Here is a 13,164-nt window from a genome sequence, read left to right on the forward strand (position 1 = left end):
AGTTCCTTACATAACCTGAGAACATAAAAATTTCTTACATCCTCCACTTGACAAATATGTGCTGCACTCAATCCAGACAGTACTTCAGAGACATCTTCCTCTCATCCAATTGACAGTGGCCAACATTGAGGCAGAAGAAGAACAAGCCCGCAGGAGGGACAAGAATTGTAACTATTGGTGGCATAACGGCTAGGATATTCAGACTAGCCAAAAGATGTCAGTCCTGGCTCCAAACACTATTTCTGTAGGGAGTAACTGATTAAAATATAAGTTGCACTTAAGTTCAAATTAGTTCCATATAGCAAATACAGGTCTAGGTTTTGAGAGCAGTGTACCTCTGCATGGGTCCAGAAGCAAAGGTGAAGGAAGGCACATGAGAAGTTTTTAAAGATGTCTTCTGTGTTATAGCTATTTAAGAAGGTGATGAAATTTTTTTGTATGCCTTCAAGTTTTCTTGAGCTGTATTTCTTGAACTAGACACTACAGTAGCATCTAACTCAGTCTAGCAAGTCTGAAGCCTGTCTTTTTCAATGCCTTAAAATCTCAATCAAGTGTCTAATGTGGACATTTTGGATTTTTCAGTGTCATTTAGTTAATCTGTTTTCTGAAGGTATCCTACTCACTCCCTTCAGTCTGTTAGCTATTAATTATAGAGTTCTGGTAGCTGATTTAGTGTGTTTGGATGGTAGTTTTAAAACAACATTAACAGTATTAAAACAGACTATTATCTATAATTACAACAGAATATTTAAAAGATATTTTAAAGGACATTAATGCTTTTAAAATATTGTGGATAAGAAGCACAGTGGGGACTAATTCTACAAATTTTACTGATTTCTTTCATAATGTTATTGAAAGGATAGAGATTTTCATAGCTATTTAAATTGCTATTACTAGCTGTTAATGCACAAATTTGTTTTTAGGAAGTTCTTTCTTAAACAAAGTGTTTTCAAATATACGTTTCAAAAGCAGCACATGTAAAACAACATTAAAGTGTTTCATATTAACATTTTTGCATCTTTAATTTTTACCTCTATCAGATTTGTGTTTGGAATCATCATTTCTCTGAACCTCCTTGACATTCTAGAGACATCAGCCTTTCCCTGGAGTATGTCTCTGATAGTCTGTCTAATGCCTTTTTTTCACAAGGGAACTGAGCTGAGCATGACTTTGTGATTTCTTTTAATTCTTGAAACACTATAAAGAAGTAGATAATGATCACATGCAGCGTTATATACCAAATGTTGGTGGCTACTCAGATCAGAGCAGAGAATTGCTTTCTTATCCACTGCTTTAGAAAAACACTTATCTAAATGATTTGGGGAAAAAGGGCATTTTCGTAGTTTCTTGCTACATATGCATGCCTTGTTGTATTTGACCAAGCCTTAACACTGTTGTCAGTTTTCACAGGTGAATGTGCAAAATAAATATTTCCACTTATGCTTATGCTTCTAACATAATATTGATATTATTTAATTAAATTTATAATTCCCGTGTCATTATTGCTGTCATTCCACCACGAAAATGTTAACATACTGATTTTCTTTGAATATTTTTTTGAATATTTTCACAACACTTCACCTTGCAATGTGTAGCCAATTAGCCTTTGTATTCATAGAGATAAGTTACTTTGTTGCCCCTATAGAACTTCAGAATAGTTTGCATCAACACTGAAGAAATAACTAAGAACAGCACAAATTCAAGTCATGATAAAATATATGACTAAACTTACTATGCTAAAATCTATTTCTGGCTATTTTCGAATGGCTCCCATTTTCAACAAAAAGCTTTTGGTACTTTGATGAAGGTAGTGCCAGGTACTTGCCAGGAAGCCAAGAAAATCCTCTCCCAGACAGGCATTAAAGGAGTGCATTGGCTGAATCACAGAATGGTCAGGTTGGAAATGACCTCTGGAGATCATCCACTCCAACCTCCTGCTAAAGCAGGTTCACCTACAGCGGGTTGCACAGAGTCATGTCCAGGTGGGTTTTGAATGTCTCTGGAGAAGGAGACTCCACAGCCTCTCTGGGCAGCCTGTTCCAGGGCTCTGTCACCCTCAAGGTAAAGAAGTTCTCCCTCATATTCATGTGGAACTGCCTGTGTTACAGTTTGTGCCCGTTGCTACTTGTCCTGTCACTGTGCACCATGGAAAAGAGCCTGGCCCCATTCTCTTGATACTCACCCTTAAGATATTTGTAGACATTGATCAGATCCCCTCTCAGTCTTCTCCAGGCTAAACAGCCCCAGCTCTTACAGCTTTTCCTCATAAAGGAGATGCTCCAGTCCCCTAGACATTTTTGTAGCCCTCCACTGGACCCTCTCCAGCAGTTCCCTGTCTCTCTTGAACTAGGGAGCCCAGAACATTCAACAAAAATGCCTTAAACAGGATGAGTAGTGACACAGGTACCAGCCCAGTGCTGTTTGCATCATGAATTCACGTGTACATGTTTGAGAAGGTGAGCCTTGTCCAAGGTCAAGGTGGATGCTGCCCATACTCAGCTCAGTCCCTTCGCAGTCTTTTCAGGGATGATGTCAGTGTTAAACTACCCTGGGATGCATGTGTATCATGATCGGAGGAATTGTCTGTATCACTCCAAAAGAAAGCCTGAGAATAAGCGTAGACAGTAGGACAATAAGAGGATGAAATATAAAAGTGAACCACTGAGCTAAAGTATTTGTCAGTGGGGACTGACCCCTTAAGACTTACTAATGGCAAAAGCAAGGACTTGTCATGTAAATTAAAGTCCTCTTACCTAAGCTCCAGGCTCAGCAGTAAAGATTTGTACAGTACAGCTAGTTATTAAGAGGATTGCACAGAAATAGATAGCAGAAACTTGCAAAATACAGAGTCACAAGATGCACTCATTTTCATTTGACATCAAAATAGTCTGCCAAACAAATATTTTTGTAATGCATAACTGTGAGTAATTAAAAAGAAAAATTCTGAAAAAGATATCACCAATGTTTCTAGCTGAACTGCTTTTCCTCAGGCAAGTAATCAGATTTTGGTAATGGTTTTAAATTGCATGCTTACATGTTACAAATGCTTTTAAAGGTTTTGAATCTGTACCTGGTTTATATTCACATTGTGTCTCTCTGTAATTTAAATCTGGTATGGTAATGAGGAAAATAGTATGCACAATAATCAAAACAAGATCATGGAATAAAAGTGATTAAAGTGAAAATGCAACCTAGCTATATAAAAATAGTGCTAATAGTAATAGCTGAAGCAAGGATATTTAAGATCTAAGGATCTTGCATTCTTTTTTTATGATCTAATAGAAGCTACTATTACAGCACTATTGTTTTATTATAAGGCCTCTGACTAAATGGAAAAATGTTCTTTCCAAGGAACTCTTCTCAGAGACTTAATAAGCTGTTTTAGCTGAAAAGACATCTGATAAAAGTTACAAAATTCTTGCAATAAGTAAAAGTTACTTCTTCTAAAAAATCGCTCTCCTCTCCTCTCTCTCACCCTTTTCTTTCCTCAGTAACTGTAAATCCATTACGGTCACATTCGTATACTGCATGGTAAGCAACTGGGAACTGTTACAAGTTAAAGAACTAGCATTTGGCACTTATGCATGTGACTAAAATACTGTTTCTTCCTGCATAATTTGGGTGTGCTTTTCATCAGCAAGAATTTGTGTCTATAGTGTGAAATTCCATTAGCTGATACTGGAATTGCCTTAATGCAATAGCAGCAGTATGAAAAGGCTCATGTCTAATTCATTGCAGCACCCCTAAGCCTCCCCCCACCCCAATGCATGAAGGTATGATCCTCCTGTAAAAGAATGCTGTGTAGACCTTCCTCCAGAATATGGCTTTCTGGAGTGAAATATGGGACAAGTTCATTTTTTTGTAGACTTCAGGTACCCCTGACCTCTTGATCTTCTGTATGTCTCTATTTTTTTGGCCTGACAGACCACATGCCAACGTACAGCCCAGAATTCCTCACCCGCGTGATTTATTGTTTACAGCTGTTCGAGTATTTCAGACATGGCAGCTGCTTTTCAGATGTCCTCAAATTAGAATGAAAGCCTTAGATAGAGGTCTTAATGCAAACCTGCATGCTTGCAGAAAGAAAGGGGAAAAGCTGATGAAAAAATCATCTGACTTCTGCTCTAAAAGCTCTCAATTGATCCTAGCCTTGAGGGCAAAGGAAAATGTTTGGTTTATTTTGTAAGCTCATTAGGTGTGGGAGAGCCTATTTGGCATTTGCTATTGACCAGGCCTGAGCGAAAAGTGATCACTGGCGGGATGCTCAATAAGAGATCAATAACAAGCGTGTGATTGGATTAGCTACTTGATCAATGCTTTGTGCTAATATATTAACAAGCAAATTACCAGTCAGCCCATAAGAGCAGAGTGCTGACTATAATTGTATTACAAACTATCATGATCTAATGACCCTTGAAGTGCAAAAGGTTATTTATACAGTCAAAAGGCCTAAAAGTACTTTGAGCAATGCTGCTTTATTTCAGAAACAAAATCCTTCCCTCAATTAGCTAGCATTCAATCATGTGATTAAAATAGGCACAGGCATTTTGCATTCTTCCAAAATTTTCAGACCAGTTTTAGCGCTGCTACTGAGACGGAAGGAGGAGAACAAGTGGCAGTATTTCAGTGGGTAATTAAAGGTGGCAACACTTCCACAAGAGCTGGGAAATAATTGGAGAGGAGAGTGGTGAAGGAGGTGGCTCCTGGGGGGCAAGGGAGCATTATGAAGCGGCACCAGGGACTGAGTGGCAAGACTGCCATGCAGCTGGAGGAATTGTTTAAAGGCATCCAAGCTTGCAGTTAGGGCTGTGCAAATACTTAAATTTAAATCTGAAAATTCTGTATGAAGTTTAGAAGTAATACATAAAGTATTGTAAAAACAGAAATCTCCCACTTTTTGAAGAGTCTGCATTGATTTCATTTGTCTACTGGGAGACCAGAATAAGGTATCTTTTACTTGAAGTTACTTTGCCTGGATTCTTAGCACGTGAACTATATCTGTTAGGTTTCTGTAAAGAGCGGGTAAGAATGTTTAAAAGCAAGATCACTGTGGGACTTGAGAGGAGGGGACAAGCTTGTCTTCTGAATTTGGTCCTTAGAGTTAAATGGAACATTAGGAAAAATTATTATAAAAAGCACAAACATTTCTGTTCATTTTCTAGTTAATTCTCCTCTTTCTATTTTATAGTGCAAAACACCAACTGGTTTAATTTCTGTTTTTTACAGACATGATCCCTGACATACAGCAGGAACAAGCCAGGTAAGCACACAAGTGTTAGAAAAAATAAGCAGTTGTGAAGTCCCAGATTTCATATTCATCTGGACAGACAGCTTGGCTGCAAATTCAGATTTCCAAGGCTTTGCTGTCGCCCTTGCCTCTGTGTTTCCTCCCTTCTGAGGGGAGGCTGAAATGATGGCAGTGAGATGTTATCTGGGGGCAGGCGGGGGGCTCTGCTGTGGCACAGGGGCTGAGTGGTGCCCTGGCTGTGGGGCTCCCTGTGGTGTGCAGGGTCCCCGGCCAGGCCGGCGGTGGTTGACTGCAGCTGATAAAACAAGCTGCCAGGCTGCTGCCCTTGGGGTCCCTCTGGGCGGAAGAGGAAGCGCTGTCAATCAATGCACATACACGTACAACGGGAAACATGATCGCTGATGGAGCAGCTTCGGTTGTTGATGGGTGCTTGTCAGTTCTTTCCGACTTTTGAGGCAAGTGGCTATGGCCAGGCAAGTTACCTGCAACGTCAGTGGGGGCTGGTTCTCCGTGTGTGCACACAGGTGAAAGGAGCTTGTCTGCCCATTTTACTTCACTCCGTGTCTTTTCATTTTTTTTTAATCTTATTTTACAGAGGGAGCTTCTCACAGATGTCAGATGATGAAATGAGGCGCTCTGATGATGATGGCTTTGAACCATGTGTGATTCATTTGAATTCTTTTCTTTCCCATTTTAGAATTCCAAAGTGACCGTCTAAAAGTGAATGTTTTCACAGCAACCAACACCTTTACAAATGACTTCAAAGTAATCCATTTCCTTTCCAAAGCCACATGTTAGGACTTGAAAAAAAATCTGCAGTCATTATTTTAAAGCAGGTTTTGAGGAATTAAAAATTATTTATATCTTCTTATTTTAGCTACAGGTCTTACTTATTTACCTTAAAAAGTTATAGGCTCCAGACAATATAACAAAATTAATTGTCTGTGACAGAACAGCACAATCAATGGGTCTTTGAGTTATCAGGTCACTTAGCATAATTTTAGCACACACATTATACATTATACCTCCGTGAGGAAATTACTCTAAGGAATATTCTGCCATTCACTCCCCTAATGAAGTATATCCAAAATCCTGCTTTGCCATTTTGGGCCTCAATTTGAAGCTGAGGGTAGCAGAGAAGTTAAAGGAATGGCCACAACTTCAAAACAGTGTTCAGATGCTGAACCCAGCTATCAATTTTACTTTAATTGGTTATCTCCCACAGATCAAAAAGATATACACAGTCCTATCACCTGCAGTATGAGGGAAAGGAAGGGGTCACACTTAGCTTGTAGTTTAGCTAGTCCCTATGCATCCTAAACTTATACTCTAAAACTCCTTGGGAATGTTTTTGTTAGGAAATAGCTATATGCTCTTTAAATTACTATATTTTTGTGTGTTCTCTCAAAATCATTCTGATTACTACACTTGATAACATCAATTACTTGTCAGACTTGGAGTTTTCCACAGGTTATTACAGACTAAGAAGTCTGATAGTTGGGAATGCTGTTCACTTTATACAGCTTGAACATATCCTAGCAGCTTAAAATAAATATTAACTTCTCTCCCTCTGGAAAATCCTGTCTTCCAGTCTTCACAGGCAACAGGTTCCCTTCCAATAATAACAGTGATAAGGAAAACTAGCTCCTGACTAAGTTAAGGTTTGTCAAGATTGGATCGAGACCATTTTTAAATGCAATTTATAAATCATTGCCAACTGTAGACCAATGTTGTTATGTCACAACCTGCAATATAAAACAAAGCCACACAGTAGAGTTAATCATTACATCTTCAGTGGAGAATAATGCTTCTTTACTAAACAACAAAATCCCATTTAATTCTTAAGCTTCCATAACTCATCTACAGGTTTATCAAATGCTTAAAATGAGCAGTTAAAGAAAATCTTATGCCTTAGCAAGGTTCCAAAGCTATTAGCTCTTCATGTGAAGCTGTAAATTAATACTGCTCTCCATTGCACACAATATGTCGTTAATTATATTTTTAGGAATAACTGCTAGAGATCTTTATTCCTAGAAGAACCTCACCTTCTTCGATGAAGGCCATCTGATGAAACCTTAGTCAAAAAGTACTGCCTCTACTCCTTGTCTTGCAATGGCTGCTTGGTGAGTCTGAGCAGCGAGGCAGAATAGTGGGCAACTGTACAAGAGAAAGACAGAGAGAGAGAAAAAAAATTAATTTGATAGCTTCTAAACTGTAGGCCAGGCTGGAAATACTGTATGAGAAGCTGGGAAAATGAATAATATACTGCCAGGCCATTTCAGTGATGCCGCTAAATGGATAAGTTAAAAGAGAGATTGAACTGGAACCTTCTGACTGGTTTATACATTTGCTTACACACTGACAGCCTTTGAAGCATGATCTATTATGCTTCAGACCAATGGCTAGATAAAACAGTGAAGTTCCAAGCACATACTTTTCAAATCCATAACCCAGCTCTAGCATCATTGCCTTGGTCTGTAACTAGAGTGATAACTGTGTGTCTCAAGATGGACACTTCTTCCTTCTAAAAGCAGAAACAGTCACCATGCCCTGGGAAACTGTGGAAGCAGTTGTGTCCTCTTCTGATGGGAAAGGAAAGGATTCATATCATACTTATCTCAACAACTTAAATGATAACGTTCAGAGCCTTCTTCCTGTCTCCACCTGACACCATATAATTCCTCACTGCAATAGTATTACTTTCTGGGCTACAGAAAGTGGTCTGGAGAGTACAGTCCTATTGAGATGCAGAAGAGAGCTTTTTTCTCATTGAGCGTGTTTCTAGGATTGCTTCAAAAACCAGACAGGCATCCCTGTGCTGGTTACAGTTGGTTCGAATTTCAACCTTTCCCTAAAAATTGTGGGGAGTGAAGAGATGAAATTTCTTTTGAAATGAAAACTGAGATTGAGACATAATCATATGAAGCCAGGAATTTAGACTGTAGGCTAGGCATAAAGTGCCTGTGCTTTAATCAGGCCTATCCCTAAGCCCATTTTATGGCCATTTCATCCTGGTTCTTTGATGAGACCATTTCAGCGTTTCATTCACATTACGTGTTGATTTACACTTAGGGAAGTTAACTGTCCATACTAAGAATCAGTAATACTGTGACTGAGCAAGAATGGCTAGTTCATTTACACATGGTGATAGCTTGCTCATGTGGTTGATAACTCCGCTTCCTGAAAAGGGGAGAGGATGGAGTCAATGTTTCTACACGCTTTTTTTCCCACGTGAAAGCAATATGCGATTCTCTGAAGACAAGGCTGTTTGATCATCTGTCAGCATGGTAACTCTGCTGTTCTGAGAGGTGTGCTCTACCTGGGACCCTTCCTTACTCAACAGCATGGTTCAAACAGGCAGGTTTGCAGGAACAGCTGCAACACCAGCATTATGGTAGGGTAAGTGACCCTTCTTTCTTCCTTTGCTGACTCTCCCAGTGGTTTGGAAATCCATCAGGAAGGAGGAGGTGGTGCAGGTGAATTCAAGGAGTAGGTAGGCAAGGATTATAGACGACATCCCAGCAACTGAGATCAGAGTTCTCTGTGTGCTTTTTTTTTTTTTTTTTTTTTTTTTTTTTAATAACAATCCCAAATGCTTTTTGGCAACAAACCCAAATATCTTATATCTTCCCCATGTGATTGACCCCCTTGTGAGTCCCTTGAGTTGTTAAGACAGTCTTCTATTGTATTACCTTTCCTGTAGCTCTGGTTAGAGTTCTTGCCGAGGGATTTCTAACCTGCCAGTGATCCAGCTCATAGGCATGAACCATTGGAGTCTCCTGTGGCTCAGATGAATGCTCTGGGTGCTATTGTTGTCAGAATATGTTCTCTCTCCATTCATTCTAATTAAAAAGACAGTTTCGCTAGTGCAGGGTCTGGAACACTGTTCTGCTCAGTCCCAGCTCACAGCATAGTTCCTTCTGATATTTTTCAGTGTCTCCAGGTGAAATGGTTTGCAATCTTTTCCTGTATGCTACAGGACCTCTGAGTTGTAAAGCAATGATGATGATTGTACTGTTGTCATAATGTCTAAATAATGAGTTGTACCTATACGATATTAAAAACAGTCCTATAAAAATATTTTGCATATGCTTTGGGTATGAAAAAGGGAAAAATAAAGAGCTGTTAGCATAGAACAAGTGTTATTCCTTTTCTTTACTACCTGGAACATTGTGTGTGCAACTTCCAAAAATACTTGTAAAACTCTACACATGTTCAAAGGCAGAGAAACAAGTACTCTCCTGGAGAAACTGGCTGCTCATGGCCTGGGCAGGTGTGCTGTTCTCTGAGTAAAATCCCGTCTGGCTGGCCGAGCCCAGAGAGTGGTGGTGAATGGAGTTAGATGCAGTTGGTGGCCGGACACAAGGGTGTTCCCCAGGGCTCAGTACCGGGGCCAATTCGGTTTAATGTCTTTGTCAATGACCTGGATGAGGGGATTGAGTGCACCCTTAGTGAGGTTGCAGATGACAGCAAGTTGAGGGGGGTGCTGATCTGCGGGAGGGCAGGAGGCTCTGCAGAGGGAGCTGGGCAGGCTGGACCGATGGGCTGAGGCCAGTTGTATGAGGTTCAACAGGGCTCAGTGCCTGGTCCTGCACTTGGGTCACACCAGCCCCACACAGCACTACAGGCTTGGGGAAGGGTGGCTGGAAAGTGCCTGGGGGAAAGGACCTGGGGGTGCTGGTTGACAGCCAGCTGAACATGAGCCAGCAGTGTGCCCAGGTGGCCAAGGAGGCCAACAGCATCCTGGCTGGTGTCACAAATAGTGTGACCAACAGGACTAGAGCAGTGATTGTCCCCCTGTACTGGGCACTGGTGAGGCCACACCTTGAATCCTGGGTTCAGTTTTGGGCCCCTCGCTACAAGAGAGACATTGAGGTGCTAGAGCGTGTCCAGAGATGGGCAACAGGGCTGGTGAAGGGTCTGGAGCACAAGTCTTATGGAGAGTGGCTGAGGGAACTGGGGTTGTTTAGTTGGGAGAAAGGGAGACTCAAGGGAGACCTTACCGCTCTCTACAACTACCTAAAAGAGAGTTGTAGTGTAGTGAGGTGGGTGTTGGGCTCTTCTCCCAAGTAATGAGTGACAGGATGAGCAGGAATGGCCTGAAGTTGCACCAGGAGGAGGTTTAGATTGGATATTAGGAAAATTTTTTTCACCAAAAATGTTGTCAAGCATTGGAACAGGCTGCCCAGGGAAGTGGTTGTTACCGTCCCTGGAGGTGTTTAAAAGATGTGTAGATGTGGTGCTTAGGGATGTGGTTTAGTGGTGGACTTGGCAGTACTAGGTTAATGCTTGGACTGGATGATCTTTAAGGTCTTTTGCAAGGTAATCAGTTCTATGATTCTATATACCTAGTTTAAGGGGTGCATATCTGCAAAAGTGCTATAGCATGACTATTTCTGAGAGTCAGTGGCATTTCTTTCTCTTATTAGTACTTAATTAAAAAATAAATTTAATAGAATTAGTAAACATCAAAATGTGCAGAATATCCTTGCACATATATCAACATACCAAACAACTTTCCAGTGTTGTTAACTGCAGAAAAATCATTGCAGAGATTTACCAACTCTATACACTTCAAAACAGCTCACTTAAAATTCTCCATTCCTTTGATCAAATACCTGGAAAATATGCCATAATGCATTGACAGTCTGGAATAATCATGCTTTGGTCATTCTAATGCATAGTTAATGTTCAAAATTGCATACAGATTTTTGAGATAAAACAACTTTCCTCTTTTTTTTTCTGTTGGTGTTGCATTGTGCTAAGGCAAAAGTTCAGTTTTGCAAATCTGTAGCAAACATTTTCACACTTAACATTCAGAAATTATTTTGCTGATGATATGGTTACCCTCCATTGTGGTCAGCATTGCTTGATGAACCTAGATGTACAACTGCATATATAAGCCTTTAATTCAGAAATCCATTTCTTAGTTTCTGCATGGTTTGGAGTATCCTACATTAGGATACATAATCCCCAAATTAGTTATGACTGTGAAGGAAGTAGTTATTTAATAATGGGAAGCAAAGTCCTACTGTCTTTGCACAGCACAAACTGTCTTTACTTCATAGGAGCACCACAATATGAGCCATTATTTTCCACTGTGCCTTACTATTGCTAGTTAGTGTAATCTCACTGCACGTTTATAATGTCAGCAATTATTATTATTAGCTCAATCTCTTATGCAGGAAAACAGACATTGAACATCTGTGCAATTTGTTCAGACTTTCCTCAGCTAAACGGAAAAGCAATGAAGAACATTCAGATCTATCCTTAAGCATGAGACAATCCTCCTAGACCTAAAAAGACATATTTAATTCTATTTAATTACCTCTTGGAGCATGATAAAACACTCACCAATAAACTTTGATGAACTAGACACTTTCAAAGTATTAATGATTGGCCATTACCATTGCTTTCTAAGTAATTATGTTCTAAAGATGGAATTGTCCCTCCCATCTGCTATATGGATTTCTCTATGTATCATGCCTGCATTTCTTTGCTAAGGCATTTCTGTGTGCATGTCACTTCTAAAGAATTTAATATTCTGAACACTAAAAAAACAGTTGCTATCTTTCAGACATTTCATTCATGTTAACTTTTTGTTTTGAAAAATTGAATACTAGTATTTATTGGCTTAATACTTATGGTAAGTTGTTGAACTATTCTCATTATTCCCAGTAGATTAATTGATTAAATAATCTACTCTGAGCATATTAGCCATCCTGAAAACTTTCCAGTGGTTTTTGGTTGAGCTCACATTTGTATGAATGCAAGTTTTATACACAAATCATTTTTATGGGTCTTTCAGCACCCTGTCACTTTTGTGCAAAATCAATAGAATGTGCACAAATCAAACCTCATTTAGATGCAAAAATAGCTTTCATACCCATGAGAGGCCATTTTGGAGAACACAGGTTTTTTTCCTTCTCAAGCCAAACTTGGCTTCTGAGAACAGCTAGGCAGGACTATGATGTGCCTCCAAATGTAACCCGTTATTTCATGTTACTCTTTTTACAGTGTATGTCAGTATTTATTTATTTGTTTATCCAGTGCCTTTCAACATATGCAAATATGTGTATTGATTTGGTAGTGTTGTATTATTTAAAAATGTTCTTTGCATTTCTGAAAATTTTAACTTGTTCTTTGTATTGTACATTGCCATTGTACTACCTGCATTATTTATGCATAAGTATGTTATTGAACTTTAGTGATAGTAGAGTGTCTGTGTATTTGTAAATATAATGATCATCAAATAGCATTTAATTTCTAATTTGCATTTGTGGAACATTACCCTGAGGTAAAAGGATATTCCTAGTATTATGAATTTTGAGAACGGGCTTCTTGCTTACTGAACGAACCATACATCCAGTCTGTGCTTCACTAAGGTTGGTTGTTTCTGAACAGGGAATGCTACTGATCCTTAGAAAATTGTACATATAATGGAATTCCCTTTAATTTTCCTTTTTCTCCTTAGGAACATATAGAAACTCAATTTAAAACTGTTAAGAGTGCTAAGGTTGGAAATTGGAGAAATCAACATTTGGAAGGACCAAACTGGGAGTAATGAACACAATCTTAACATTGTCTTCTGTGCACAAATATCATGGTAAAAGTTCTGACGCTATAATGATGTATCAGCCTCTGTTCAGGTCCCTGTTTTTGTCTGGCTCACAGATTCAGGGGAAACTATGAAAGAATGTGACAGCTCAGAGACCCTCTGCTTCCCTCCTTCAGTGCCTGCTTGTGTGCAGGGGGACAAAATAGGAGAGTTTTCTTGAATGGAACAACAAAAATTTTAGTGATGCATTACCACTTCATTCCTCTTCTTCCAGAACAAGAGGGCATGAGACAGAAATCATGTGCACCGTTTTATGTAAATAATGTCTGTCTTGTTCAGTGAAATGCTGTGGCCCTAC

At 39.4% G+C, this 13,164-nt stretch overlaps 1 long non-coding RNA gene across 1 annotated transcript in view; it reads right to left on the minus strand.

Annotated features, from left to right (window-relative positions):
- Nucleotides 1-8,797: 8,797 nt before the first annotated feature.
- Nucleotides 8,798-13,164, minus strand: part of LOC308065099 — a 36,003-nt gene continuing 31,636 nt past the window's right edge. Inside the window, exon 2 of the long non-coding RNA XR_013928660.1 lies at nt 8,798-12,714. This is a non-coding gene — a long non-coding RNA (uncharacterized lncRNA). The remainder of the gene's footprint in view (nt 12,715-13,164) is intronic.

Source organism: Falco punctatus, assembly GCF_963210335.1.
Source record: "Falco punctatus genome assembly, chromosome: 5".
Classification (NCBI taxonomy): Eukaryota; Metazoa; Chordata; class Aves; order Falconiformes; family Falconidae; genus Falco; species Falco punctatus.